At 44.0% G+C, this 14,080-nt stretch overlaps 1 protein-coding gene and 2 pseudogenes across 3 annotated transcripts in view; 2 read left to right on the top strand and 1 right to left on the bottom strand.

The window, feature by feature from the left end:
* The window catches only part of LOC148037732 (putative GTP-binding protein OBGC2), a 97,582-nt gene that overhangs the window by 66,894 nt on the left and 16,608 nt on the right, over positions 1-14,080 (bottom strand). The window lies entirely within an intron of this gene.
* Positions 2,273-3,219, top strand: LOC148037734 (uncharacterized; annotated as a pseudogene).
* On the top strand, positions 3,304-4,957 carry LOC148037733 (uncharacterized; annotated as a pseudogene).

Raw genomic sequence — 14,080 nt, 5'->3', positions numbered from 1 at the left:
GTGTACTTTCATATATATATATATATATATATATATATATATATATATAAACACCTAAAGAGGTACACTCGTCATTATACCCACAAGTCATGCTCACTCTCACTCTCCACTCTATACACACACACACACACGTGTGTGTGTGTGTGTGTGTGTGTGTGTGTGTGTGTGTGTGTGTGTGTGTGCGTGTGCGCTACTAGCAAGCACTGTGTGTCTCGATCCTCGCACCAGGGAGCTCAACAAACTGGTATTAGAGCAGCAAGGAGTGCACGCTTCTCGAGATGAAGCAGACAACAGGTGTTGCAAGAGTCCCAGGTTGGCTCAACGAGTAGCAATCGACAGGTGCAGGAGAAGTGCAGGCAAGCGTCGGCAGACGGTGGTCAGCTGGACAAAGGCCAGTTACCATCACGTGACAGTCGACTAGAGAGTAGGCTGCATGACGGGCTGGTGACTGGCTGCAGGGCACGTGATGGGGCTGGAGGCAATGGTGCTGTGTGACGGGGCGCTGGTGCGCGACGGGCAACTGCACAATGAACAGCGGGGCGCTGATGGCGGGACCACGACGTGCGACGGATGGGAGGCTTCAATAGGTCGTCACGTCACGAACCTAACGGGTCAACAGACCCACATCAGGTCACGCAGAAAAAAAAAATTCTTTCAAAAAAATCAGCTTCTACCCCTCTTTCTTGACGGGGTTTCACGCGTGGAAGCACAGAGTGTAGATTTGTGCAATCTTGGCCCAAAAATTTGGGGCTTTTCCCAAATTTGGGGATTGTGATGCAAAACAAGACCATTTGTTTCATAAATTGCAGGAATTTCTGACATTTTGCCTCCGACATTTGGGGCTTTTCATGTATATGCAAGAATTGGGCTGAAATTTACCCAATTTCTCAACATTGATGCACATTGGACCCCGTGCAATTTGGGGCTTTTGCTGTTTGGGCAAAATTTGTGCACCATTTGATCACTTTATATACATGCGAGTTTAATTCCATGCAATTTGGACACCTAGCACTTTGAAAAATTTGGGGGTTTTGCCGAAATTGCTCTATTTTGGCAAAATTGGCATGTTCTATGCATATCAAAGACAGTGCAGACGTATGGTTGATGCTTTGAGCACAAATTTTGGGGCTTTTGACCAGTTATTTCAAGGGAAAATGCATCACATTGCATGAGAAGTCCCAAATTTTGTGCATGTACAACAAAAATTGCAGCTAAAATTTGGGACTTCTCATGCAATGTGATGTATTTTCCCTTGAAACAGCTGTAATCAGTTGTGGAGTGCTGTAGCACAAGGTTTAGTGCTTCTTAAAATTTATCTGCAGATCTGAAATTTCTGCTTTTACGTGATCATTGATTGCTGGTCGGTACTTGTTTGTACCTTGGTCACTTGTGTGACAGTTTGGGCCTGCGTTTGTTGAATTTTTTTTTGGGTCGCATTTGGGCTGAAAATCATGGCTGGCAGCAGTGATAGCAGTAATCTCATGCACATTAAGAAGCTTGAAGGAGCACATAACATTGCAGCCTCGCAAAACAGTGCTACAATATCTTGTTGCAAAAGAAGCAAGCAAAGCCGATTAAGAATAAAGAGGCAAAGCCCGCAGATATGGAACGGGAAGATTGGGATGAGTTAAATGAGGTTGCACGCTCAACCATCCAGCTATCGATTTCTGATGCCTTACTGTTGAACATTCAAGGTTTGGATTCTGCATATGCTATTTAGACTCGACTAAAAGAATTGTGTGCACAAAAGAGCGCCACAAGAAGGGTTGCACTCGTACATCGAACAGACAGGTTCGTACCATACGAACCATACGGTTTCGTACGAGATTTTAGACGTGTTTTGGCCACGTATCCTGCGGGACAAGGCGAGTTATCCAGAGAGTTTCCGGGTGAAATGGGCTGGGGAAAAAGGCGCAAACTGGGCACGGTTGATCATTTGCGACATACACACACTCTTGCAAGTCTCTCCTCAGCCCTCCCTCTTGTCTCCAAGACTCCAAGGCTGCATCAAGCTCCCATCCCCTCCAAGCTCCCTCTTCCTCTCTCCTCTTCCCCTCTTCTCTTGAGTCTTCTTCCCATTCTCTCCCTTTTGAAAGTTCATTCTTCTTCCAACTTTCCAAGTTTCCCCGATCCCCTCCCTCTTCAAGGCTCAAGCATCATCTCACTCTCTCCTCTTCCCCCCATCCCCTCCCTCTTCAAGCATCACCGCCGATCGGAGTGACAAGTCTCGACTCCCTCCTCTTCATCGAGCCTCTGGCCTTGCCTCAGCACCATGACACGCGAGAAGCATGAGGCCTTCAACTTGCACGCCATCCATGTGGAGAGGAACACGAAGAAGTCCAACTCCCACAATTGGATATGCAAGTATTGCAAGAAGAGCTACACAAGTGGTGCGACCCGGCTTCTCCAACATCTTTCCAAGACGGGGGGGCAAGTCGCTCCGTGCAAGTCAATCCCTCAACACATTGCAGACGAGATTCTCACCAAGATGAGAGGGGGATCCACTAGAGAAGGAGGTGGTGGATCGGCGGCGGCGGCATCTAGACCTATGCCTACTTATGAGGAAGCCTCAAATGTAGGCCTATCTTTGACCGATGCGGGTGAGGTCTCCACCATTGGCGGTGCCGACTCCACATCCGCTTCAGGCTCAGGCATTGGCAAAAGGAAAAGGTTAGAGGCCCATGCGGTACCGGAGAGGCAATCCTCTCTCTCTCTCAAGCTCCCGGTCATACACGTGGATCGGTTGCCTTTCTTAGAGAAAGGCAACGACAAGCCGATGTTGAGATTGCACGCATGGTGATCGAGTGCAATCTTGCATTCAACATCCTAAAGCATGAGCAATGGAAGAAGATGGTGAGAACCATCACCAATGTGAGCCCATGTGAAGGATGGAGCGGCGTCTCATATAATGATATGAGGACGAAGAAAATTGATGAAGAGAAGGAGAGGATTGATAAAGCCCTTGATCCTATTCAGGCCACATGGACAAAATACGGTTACTCCATTCTCACCGATGGATGGAGTGACCGTAAGAAACGGGATATCATCAACATACTCGTTTCATGTCCACTTGGCACATATTTTTTGTGGGCCGTAGACACCGGCAAGAGGGGAAGAAAAACGACTAGCCCATTCATCTACCGCCACATTCGGCAAGCTATCATTGAGGTACACATTGTCTTTTTAAAGTTGCTTTCATTATTCATGAATCATAATTAGAATTTTCAAGTCATGATTCATCTCTCCCCAAAGCTTTTATAATTTGTGCCATGTATGATGTGCTTGTAGGTGGGCCCATTGAATATGGTGCAAGTTGTGACCGACAATGCATCCAATTGTTGGCGCATGGGCCGTTTGCTTGAGGCCGAGTTTCCTTCGATCGTGTGGACTCCATGTGCAAGCATTGTTTGAACTTGCTCATGAAGGACATCGGGAAGCTAAAATGGGTGAAGAGGGTGATACACAAGGCTACATCTGTTGTCACCTTCTTCACGGTGAAGGTGAAGGTGCTTGCGATGTATCGCGAGCATAGTAAACTTAAGTTGAAGAAGCCTTCTTCAACTCGGTTTGCTTATATATGGTTATTGTTGGAGCGGCTTTATGAGGTGCGATCCGCCCTACGCCAAACAGTGGTGTCCACTCTATGGAATGAGTGGGATGAGCATGAGACAGAGGAGTCGAAAGCCATGCAGCAACTACGCCTTGATGAGAAGTTTTGGCAGAAAGTCCGTGCCATTGTGATTGCCGTGACTCCCTTTTATAGGGTGTTGTGCATGACTGATTGCGAGGGGTCCACCATGGGCCTTCTCGTTCACTTCTTTAGAGCAGCATTGGTGGAGGTACGGGCCTGCATGATGATCATAGATTCTCAGCGTGCACACATCATAGAGATAGCAGAGAGGAGATGGGCATGGATACATAGGCCCATCCATGGTTTTGCAGCATTGGTGCATCCGGCCTACAAGTCGCCAGCAATCATGGATGACAGAGAGCTCCGGTCAAATCAGCTTGCATATTTGACTCATGTGGTCCCCATAGATGACCACAACACAGTCCTAGAGGAGCTTGGATGCTATGCAGATCAGAGAGGACATGTGGCATTTTCTTCTCCCACTTGTTGAAGAAGGGAGTTACTAGTAAAGCCTCTATTTTGGTGGCAAAATTTTGGATATGCGCTCGAGACTCTTCAGCCCTTGCCCATGAGAGTCCTTGCACAAGATTGCTCTTCGGGTGCATGTGAGAGAAACTGGAGTGCCTATTCTCTCATTCACACGAAGATTCGCAATCGTCTTAGCACAGGACAGTTAGAGCGGCTAGTCTATTGCCACACTAACTTGCACATGATGAAGGCCATGATGAGTATGGGTAGTCCAAAGCAAGTAAACACCTAACCATAAAGTGATAAGTCAATAAATTTGTTGGTTTCAACTTGTTACTTTATAGTATTATACTCAACAATTTAGTATTTATAATCTATTATCTTATGTGCATTGTGTAGGTGAATGTTGATACATTCAAGTTGACGGGCGACACTCTTGCGAGTGTACATCGGGAGGTCGATGAGGAGGAGCAAATCTTTGCAGAGCTCTATAGAGAGCTCATAGCAGCAGACACTCCTGACACTCGTAGTCAGCGTGCTTGTGGGTGAGGAGTTCGAGTTGCCAGCAAGGGCATGGTCATTCGGCACCCTCCGAGATCGAGGAGGGGTGGTTCAGGTGGTTTGCAGACATATATGAGACGGGTCTCTAGTAGCTCTCGTCCAGTCCCTGATGATGGCATTCCCTCCTTGCCTACAGTCAGACCGTCATTGCCTAGGGAGCCATCATTTGATGATAATGATGGTAACCTTATCAGTGAGGATGAGTATGAGAGTGCCTCATCATTCGATGACGAGGAGTCATCTTCAAACTCTCTTGATGAGCACTCTGATAATGATGATGATAGTGATGCCTCATGAGTCATCCTAGCCTCTAGGCCTCAGCTCTCTCGAGTCTCACCTTTTTGTATCTACTTAGAACTATCACTAATGATTGCATCCAGTTTCACTCATTGATGATTGTATGATGTATCCAGTACACTGTACAGTTGTCTGCATGTTTGTTGCTCGCATGTGACTGCGAGAGCTTTTTACCTCATGTATTCAGCATATTTTGTAATGGCACTGCTAGTTTCACTTTAAACATGTGTTCTATTATTTATAGTTTTAAAAAAAATGAAGTTAAATTTTTTTTCGTACTAATATCGTACCATACCTTATAAAATCTTAAGGTACCATTTAGTACCGTATTTTATCGTACTGTACCGTATCGTACCTTTCGTACCTGACAACTATGGCCGCAAGCAAAGTGTATTGGCTGAAAAAGCTTATGGATTTGCGTATAAAAGAGGGTACAACAATGTCTACTCCCTTGAGTGAGTTTAACTCCATTTTCATCCAACTGGTTGCCTTGAAGTTCTTGATTGATGAAGAATTTAAGGCTACAATCTTGCTTTGCACTCTGCCAGAGAGATGGGATACATTCAGGACTGCTGTCCACAATTCTAATGCGATCCTTTTGTATCCTGATGTAGAGAGTGCTCTACTTATGGAAGAAATGAATCGGCAGAACAATGCATCCAATAAGTCTTCCAATGCTTTGCATACTAGGGGCAGATCATAGCAGAAAGGCAAATCTGATAGCAAGGGACGCAGTAAATCATGTGACAAGGATGTTGAATGACATCATTGTGGCAAGAGGGGTCACTTTAAACGTGACTACTACAAATGGAAGAAAGAGAAAGTAAAGGGCAAGAAGACAGATGATAGCAAGGAAGCAAAGAAAGAGAGTCAGTCTAAGAAAAGCAGTGTCAAAATTGAAGAAGTGAATGTAGTCACTCATGACAGTGACAATGGGAATGACATACTCTGTCTCTTCACACTTTAGTGCACATGCTTGCAAATACAGATAAAGGCATGCATACTTGGATTTTAGATTCAGGTGCTTCCTTTCATGTCACCCCTCACCATGAGTGGTTCTCTGACTATACAGGGGGTCAACATGGTATTGTCCATCTTGGGGACACTTATGCAAGTGACATTGCAGGTATTGGCAGTGTGCAGTTGCAGTTTCAGCATGGTTCTATCTTCACACTTCAGCATGTACGACATGTACCTTGCCTCAAGAAGAGCTTGATTAGCGTAGGGCAGCTAGATAACGATGGATTACATACCACCTTTGGAGATGGAAAATGGAAGATCCGTAAGGGATCTAGAGTGATTGCCAGAGGTTGTAAAAGTGATACCTTGTATCCCCTCCATGTATCTAGTGTGAGTGATCATGTTGTTGCCATGACCGAGCAGCCAAGTGTTTCTTTGTGGCATGGCCAGTTGGAACAGATGAGTCAAATTGGAATGAAAGTACTTTCTCGTTTAGGTTACTTGCCTTGTCTTCGTTATGCTGATTTTGAGCATTGCGATCATTGTGTTTATGGTAAACATGCACAGACGTCTCATAAAAAGTCTCTTTCGCTGAAATCTTCTCCTCTAGAATTAGTACATTCCGATGTATGTCAGATGTCAGAGTTATCCTTAGGGGGAAAGAAATATTTTGTCACCTTTGTTTATGATGCTACACAGAAGGTATGGGTTTACCCTATTCGTAGCAAGGACGAAGTGCTTGACAAGTTTAAAAATTTCTTGGCATTGGTTGAAAATCAGACTGATAAGACACTTAAGTATCTTCGCTCTGACAACGGTGGGGAATATGTGTCCAAGGCCTTTCAGCCATTTTGTGACAATAAAGAGGGAGCTTACTGCCCCTCATAATCCACCCCAAAATGGAGTTGCAGAGCGTATGAATTGGACCATACAGGACAAGGTCCGTACGATGTTGTTTCATGCTGCATTACCCCATGGTTTTTGGGCACAGGCTGTGACATCCGTATACTTGATTAATCGATCACCAAAAAGGTCTTGGGAGGGAAGTTTCCCAAGAAGGATGGTCGGACAAGCCACCTTTGTATGCACACTTGAAAGTGTTTGGTTGCGAAGCATTTGTGCATATTCGTAAAGAAAAACGCAGCAAACTTCAACCAAAGTCTTGTAAATGCATTTTGCTAGGATATGGTGACGAGGGTAAAATGGGGTGTAGATTACGGGATCCCGAGAAAAGGAAAGTAGCACGCAGCAATGATGTTATCTTCTGGGAAATCGCATGCATAAAGCCTGAAAGACTCGAGAGGTCCATAGGGTTGTATTCCGAGAAGAAATACCTTTTGGACAGCAAAATGTGCCCGCTGTACAGCAGCAAATACCTACTGTAAATGAACCTACAAATGTAGAAAATAATGCTGGAAATGATCAGTCAACTATTGCCCATAATGATGAGCCACTAGATGTGTAGAAACAGCCAGGACAGGAAGCTGTTAAAGCTGATTTGCAGACTGAAATGCCAAGACAGCAAGCTGAAAATGCTCAACAGCCAGCAAACAATGATCATTGGATTAGGAGATCATCTAGGGCTACTAGACAACCTGATAGGTTTATTCATGGTGCAAACAATGTGGCTGATTATGTCATGTTGACAGACTGTGGTAAACCATCTTGCTTCAAGGAAGCAATGGACAGACAGGACAACAAGAAATGGTATAAAGCCATGTTATCAGAGACGGGATCTCTTGAGAAAAATGGCACTTGGGACTTAGTGCAATTGCCTAAAGGGCAGAAAACCCTTCCATGCAAATGGGTTTACAAGATGAAGGTCACTTCCGATTCCTCACCAAAGTACAAAGCAAGATTGGTTGCGAAGGGATACAAGCAAGAACATGGAGTTGACTTTGATGAGATCTTCTCTCCTATAGTCAGGACGACTACATTGACAATCATTTTAGGCTTGGTTATAGCTGAAGATATGGAGCTCATACAGATGGATATAAAGACTGCATTCTTACATGGTGATCTGCATGAAGACATATATATGCAACAGCCTGAAGGGTTTGTGGCAAAAGGGAAAGAGAAGATGGTATGTAAACTCAAAAGGAGTTTGTATGGGAGGACCAAGAGAATGGTATCATAAGTTTGATACATTCATGCAGTCTCAAGGCTTTCATAGAAGTCAAGTGGATCACTGCTTGTACACTAAAAAGGCAGCAAATGGCAGCCTGATTATCTTGGTTTTGTATGTTGATGACATGCTGATTGCTGGCAGGGATACTCATGCCTTGGACTCACTGAAGTAAAGTCTTCATGGCAGCTTTGACATGAAGGATCTTGGTGATGCAAATCACATTCTTGGCATGCGAATACTCAGAGATAGGTCAAAAGGATCACTCTATCTATCTCAGCAGGAGTATATCTCCAAAGTTTTGTAGCGTTTTAATATGGAGGGGAGGAAAACAATTGGGGTTCCATTGCCTCCATATATGAAACTCAATACAGAGGACAGCCCTACATCTAATGATGAGAAGGCTGAAATGGCCAAGATACCATATGCTTCAGCTGTTGGCAGTTTGATGTATGCTATGGTTGCTACATGTCCTAACATTCCCTTTGCAGTGGGAGTGGTTAGCAAATACATGACAAACCTTGGTAAAAAGCATTGGAAAGCAATGAAAGATATTATGAGATACCTCAAAGGCACAAAGGATTTGTGCATCTACTTTGGAAAGCAGAAGGCATCTATCGTTGGCTTTACGGATGCAAACTATGCCGGTCGTGCGGATTGCAGAAAGTCCACTTTTGGATATGTGTTTACCTTCACAAGAGGAGAAGTCTCTTGGATCTCCACGCTACAAAAGTGTTGCATTGTCTACTACAGAGGCAGAGTATGTGGCTACCACTGAGGCATGCAAGGAGGCTTTATGGCTTTCACATCTCGTGGAAGAGCTTGGCATTACAGAATTACCTGTTCTCCATTGTGATAGTTAGAGTGCTATCATGCTAGCACAGAATCCCGTCTTTTATGCAAAGACGAAGTACATATAGGTGAAGTACCACTTCATTAGAGATGTACTTGACAGGAAGAGCATTGAGCTTGTCAAAGTGCATACAGATGATAATCCTGTAGACCTTCTCACAAAGGGTCTTCCAGCAAAGCGGTTTGCTCATCGCCGACAGATGATGGGAGTTGAATAGATATATGTATTTCAGCTTTGTACATACCTAGACTTAGTTGATTCTTTTCTCCTCTTAAGACACATTGCCTTTAGGTAGGAGGTTGTTGGAAATAAAGGGCCCTCGTGCCTTTTATTTGTGCTCGGGTGTGGACACACCCTTAGCACACTTGTACTTTCATATATATATCTATCTAAAAACCTAAAGAGGTACACTCGTCATTGTACCCACAAATCGTGCTCACTCACACACACACACACACACACACACACTCTCTCTCTCTCTCTCTCTCTCTCTCTCTCTCTCTCTCTCTCTCTTTGTGTGCGCTGCTAGCAAGCACTGCGTGTCTCAATCCTCGTGCCAAGGAGCTCAACAGCTACAACCTCCTCCTCTAGCACGAACAGCAGGCTACATACTCTCCATCTCCATCGCCGTCTCCGTTACCATCTCTGTCACCATCACCGTTGGTATTGTTGTCATCATTAATCAGCCTGATCGCGTGCCCTCACTAACGCCTTAGGCTGCTTGCAGGGACTCATCAATCCTCTCCTTTGTATTCAGCATTCTTCTTCAATCAGTGCAGATTTCTTTCCTTCATCTCTTGATGTCTCTCTCTCTCTTTCTCTCCGTCTTCATGATTCTCTTGTATTGCGCAATTTCACATGGTATCATCGCCAAAGTGAGGATATAGAGGTGCTCCATTGAGAGAAGAACCCTAGGCTGAAACACAAATTTTCAGCCATCTGCTCCTTGCTGGAAACACAGATTTTCTGCACACCACTAATCCATATGACACACAAAGGTCATCTACAATCTTTCCTTTATGGAGGTATAACTGATTTCCACTATTCAGGACCATCTGCAGCAAAACGCAGATTTTTATGGGTGTTTGTAGGTGTTGATGTCTTATCACCACTTCAATGACTTCGATGACTTTGACAAGGACATTTCTCATCACTCCTCTAGCAGGCGGCATGATCATCATGAAGAACATAGATCTCAAAGCCCTCTTGTTCGGTCTCACTGTTAGGATCACCATTCTCCTTCTCCTCACTCCTCTCTCCATGTTTCCCATAGAGCCCATTCTATTGGCTTTCAATTGCCCCACATGGCACCACCATTTTAGATACATGTTCTCCCTTGTTTACCCAAAGAGGACCAGCCAAATGCTTCTAAATATTTGCTATTGTCGTGTAAGGTGAAATGCATCCTTGACACCTTCGATCTTTGGGAGAAGTTTATGAGTTTTAGGAAACTAATGGATTGTTATACTATAAGGATCTACTTTACATCCCTCCAAGAAAGCCAAGACTCCACGTACTCCAACAACGCCATGACACCCTACCAATAGAACACTTGGAGTTAATAAGACCTTCAAGCTTATTTCAAGAGATTTTTTGTGGCCCCAGATATGGAAAGAAGTTAAGGATTATATGAAATCATATGATACCTACAACAGGGCCAAGGTACCTTGTCACAAACCACATGGCCTCCTGCAACCCTTGCCCATTCCAGCACAACCTTGGTCTTCTCTATCCATGGATTTCATAATAGATCTTCCCAAAAATTGGACAAATATAACTCTATTCTTGTTGTGGTAGATAGGTTCACAAAAATGATACATTTCATCCCTACCACCAAGACCATGACAAGCGCAACTACTACTAGACTCTTCCTCAGATACATTTTTAGATTACATGGACTCCTAGACGACATCATCAACGATCAGGGTTCCCAATTCATATCTAGTTTTTGAAAGAGCCTTTGCGACCTCCTTGGATCCCAAGTTATCCACAGCCAATCATCTGCAAACTGATGATTAAACAAAACGAGTAAATCAAGTCTTGGAACAATATCTCCGCTGCACCATCAACTACCATCAGAATGATTGGTTTGAGCTTTTCCCCTTTATAGAGTTTGCATATAATAATGGTATCCATGCATCTACCAAGCAAACTCCTTTCTTTGCAAACTATGGCCAGCATCCAAGGATAGATGTACATCTCTCCAATCAAGTAAAGAACCCTGCTGCCCAAGATAAAGCTCAACACCTAGTAGATATACATCAAGAACTCAAGCAACAAATCCAGAATGCTCAGAATCAGTACAAGCACTATGCAGAGCAACATCGTCTCCAACATCCAGGATACAAAGTCGGTGATAAAGTATAGTTACTTAGGCTTAACCTCCATACAACAAGACCCTCCACCAAGCTAGACCACCAGAGATTTGGGCCCTTCACTATCATAGCCCATATCAACCTAGTTGCTTATCAACTCCAACTCCCCAACACCATGAAGATCCATCCAATCTTCCATCTTTCCCTGCTCGAGCCATACCATAGCTCACCACTAAGGAGGGAGAGATCTAATCCCCCACCACTTGTCCAGATTGAAGATCATGAAGAATTTGAGGTCAAGCATGTCTTAGACTTCAGGATCTTCTGAGGTCGATTGAAATACGATGTTCACCGGAAAGGATATGACACCAATGATCGCACTTGGAAACCTACAGAATATCTCCAAAGAGCACCTCTCAAAGTTAAAGAATTTCACAAGAGGAATCCAAAGAAACTTGGATCAAACCACCGAGCCACTCCTCATGGAACTCGTCGCTAGAGGAGGGGGTGATGTCACGGACGTCGTGATCAAGTGTACGGATTAATTCTTGTTCATATCATATGAATCCACACCCCATGCAAATGCACCCTTAACAGGATATCCTCAAGCCAACCATGCGGACCTAACCTTGCCATGTCATCATAGAACCTTCTAGAAGATATGCCATGTCATCGCTTGCATCATCGATGATGTCATCATGAAACATTCTAGAAGATCTTTAACCGCCCTCCACCTGTAAAAAAAAGGGGCTTGCCATAGAGCTCCTCAATCTTGCCAATGCCAATCTTGGGAGCTCAAGGAGTCCAGACCTCCAAGTAAGTAACTTGAAGTTCCAGTTCTAGTTATTGTCTAGTCATGGTATCTAGTCTTGCCTTCTCTTCCATTATACTCCTGTTGTCTTGACACCTTGTAATCTCGTACTACCAGATCTTGTCTAGTACTATCTTGTATCTTGTTCATCCCTATCAAGGGAGATCTTGTAATTCTAATGTCTTGTATCCATATATACGGTCCCGGGTTGTGGGATCCTTCATATCCTATCAAGTCCTGTTACCTATACCTACGGTCCCGAGTTGTGGGATTTTCCGTAACTTTTTAAGTTATCATTGTACCTTGTGCCCCTACGTGGAATTATCTTGAAATCATAATTCTTGTAACAAATCTTGCATGTATTCTAGTCTCTTGAGCATAGTCTAGTGTTCCCATAACAGGGGGCTACTCTTTCTAGATAGAGTGACTCAAATTAGGCAAGTGATGTGGATTCAAGACAATCCCCTACATGTTATGCTTTTTCCCTTGGATCGGGCGCTATCTCATGAAGCAATAAGAAGTGGCCTATCATGACACTTTTTCTACCGAGATTGAGTATCACGCCCTTTGTTCCGCAGCTATGGAGGCAATTTGGCTCCACTGGGCGTTGGTAGAGATTGGCTTTGCGTAGACAGGTCCCACTCAACTAGATATAGATAACCAAAGCGCCTTGGCTCTAGAGCCAAGAAACCCATGTTTCATGCTCACACGAAGCACAGAGGTTTTGTTTCATTATGTACAAAAGTAGATCTTGGTTTCCGAGTTAGCAATGGTCTACTATCCTACTGCCGATAATGTGGTTGATCTCTTTATGAAACCTTTGCCCAAGGCTTCTATGCTTCATCATATGCAATTGTTGGGTCTTCAAACTCTCCCAGGATCCAAGGGGGGTGTTAGCCTACCAATCTTAGTCTGTAAGTCTATCATCTCTTGGTTGTGAGCTCTCTCAAAGTCTGATGGAGACATAGGAGCTCTAACTGTTTTTTTCTTAGGTTTGTCAAGCAATTTAGGGTTTGTGCAGCCTTTGTCAATCAATTTTCAGCCCTTGTCACCTTCTGACCGCCCCAAGAGTGCCATGTCAGCTTGATTGCTGCCACATCAGCATTTTCACACTATTCAACCGCTGCTGACTGCATTTAATGCAAGTCAGCCAAATTTTTTTGGCCCCAAACAGCTGGTCGGTCAGTTTTGATGATTTGCAGCTATTTATAGCTGATTTGGACATGGGGCAGATCACTTCTTCTTTTGCCCAACAAGTTCTCCGTTAGGTGGCTGTGGTCTCCTTCTTCTCTAGCATGGACAGTAGGCTGCATACTCTCCGCCTCTATCACAATCTTCATCACCATTGGTATTGATGTCATCATTATTCAACCTGATCTAGTGACCTCACTAACACCTTGGGCTGCATGCAAGTATTGATCATAGTCCTCTCCTTTGTATTCAGCATTCTTCTTCAATCAGTGCAGATTTCTCTCCATCTCTTGTTGTGTCTCTCTCTCTCTCTTTCTCTTCGTGTTCATGATTCTCTTTCATTGCACACACTCATAGCACTTGCTGTCATTAATGGACCAACAAGCCTTCAAACCAATTTTCCCCTTGTTTTGCTTGGGGTTTGGCCTTCCATTGTGCTCCTTGGGTGACAAATTTTGCCCCAAATGTTTGTTGGCTGAATGGCCAATCTCCTAAAATTGCCCAATTTCAATGACTGAAACTCGAGTCTCTAGGCCTTCAATTTTCTAGCACACTTCTTGAGGTGGCTACCAAACCCTAATTTCTACTATAAATAAGGGTTTACAACAAAGATTCATGAAAATTTCCACCTCCAATGGCTAAATTTACTCGAAATTGTTATGGAAGAATGAGAAATAGCTAGGGGATAAGAGAGAAGTTTCTGAGTTTCATCGAGAGAATCTCTTCAAATCAGTTATTGCCCTGTTTCCAAGGGCATTTGTTGCTATTGTCGATGCCTAGGAGCCCAAAATGGGCTCTCACCAGCCCAAAATGCTGTTGCTTAACTGCCAAGCAACCTTCCCAAGCTATTGCCTACTATTGTAGCCTC

This window comes from Lygodium microphyllum, chromosome 4, assembly GCF_053477565.2.
Source record: "Lygodium microphyllum isolate KBCC chromosome 4, Lygodium_microphyllum_v1.1.10, whole genome shotgun sequence".
In the NCBI taxonomy this organism is placed as follows: Eukaryota; Viridiplantae; Streptophyta; class Polypodiopsida; order Schizaeales; family Lygodiaceae; genus Lygodium; species Lygodium microphyllum.
The sequence above is the reverse complement of the archived record's forward strand: the minus strand, read 5'-3'. Positions and strand labels throughout refer to the sequence as shown.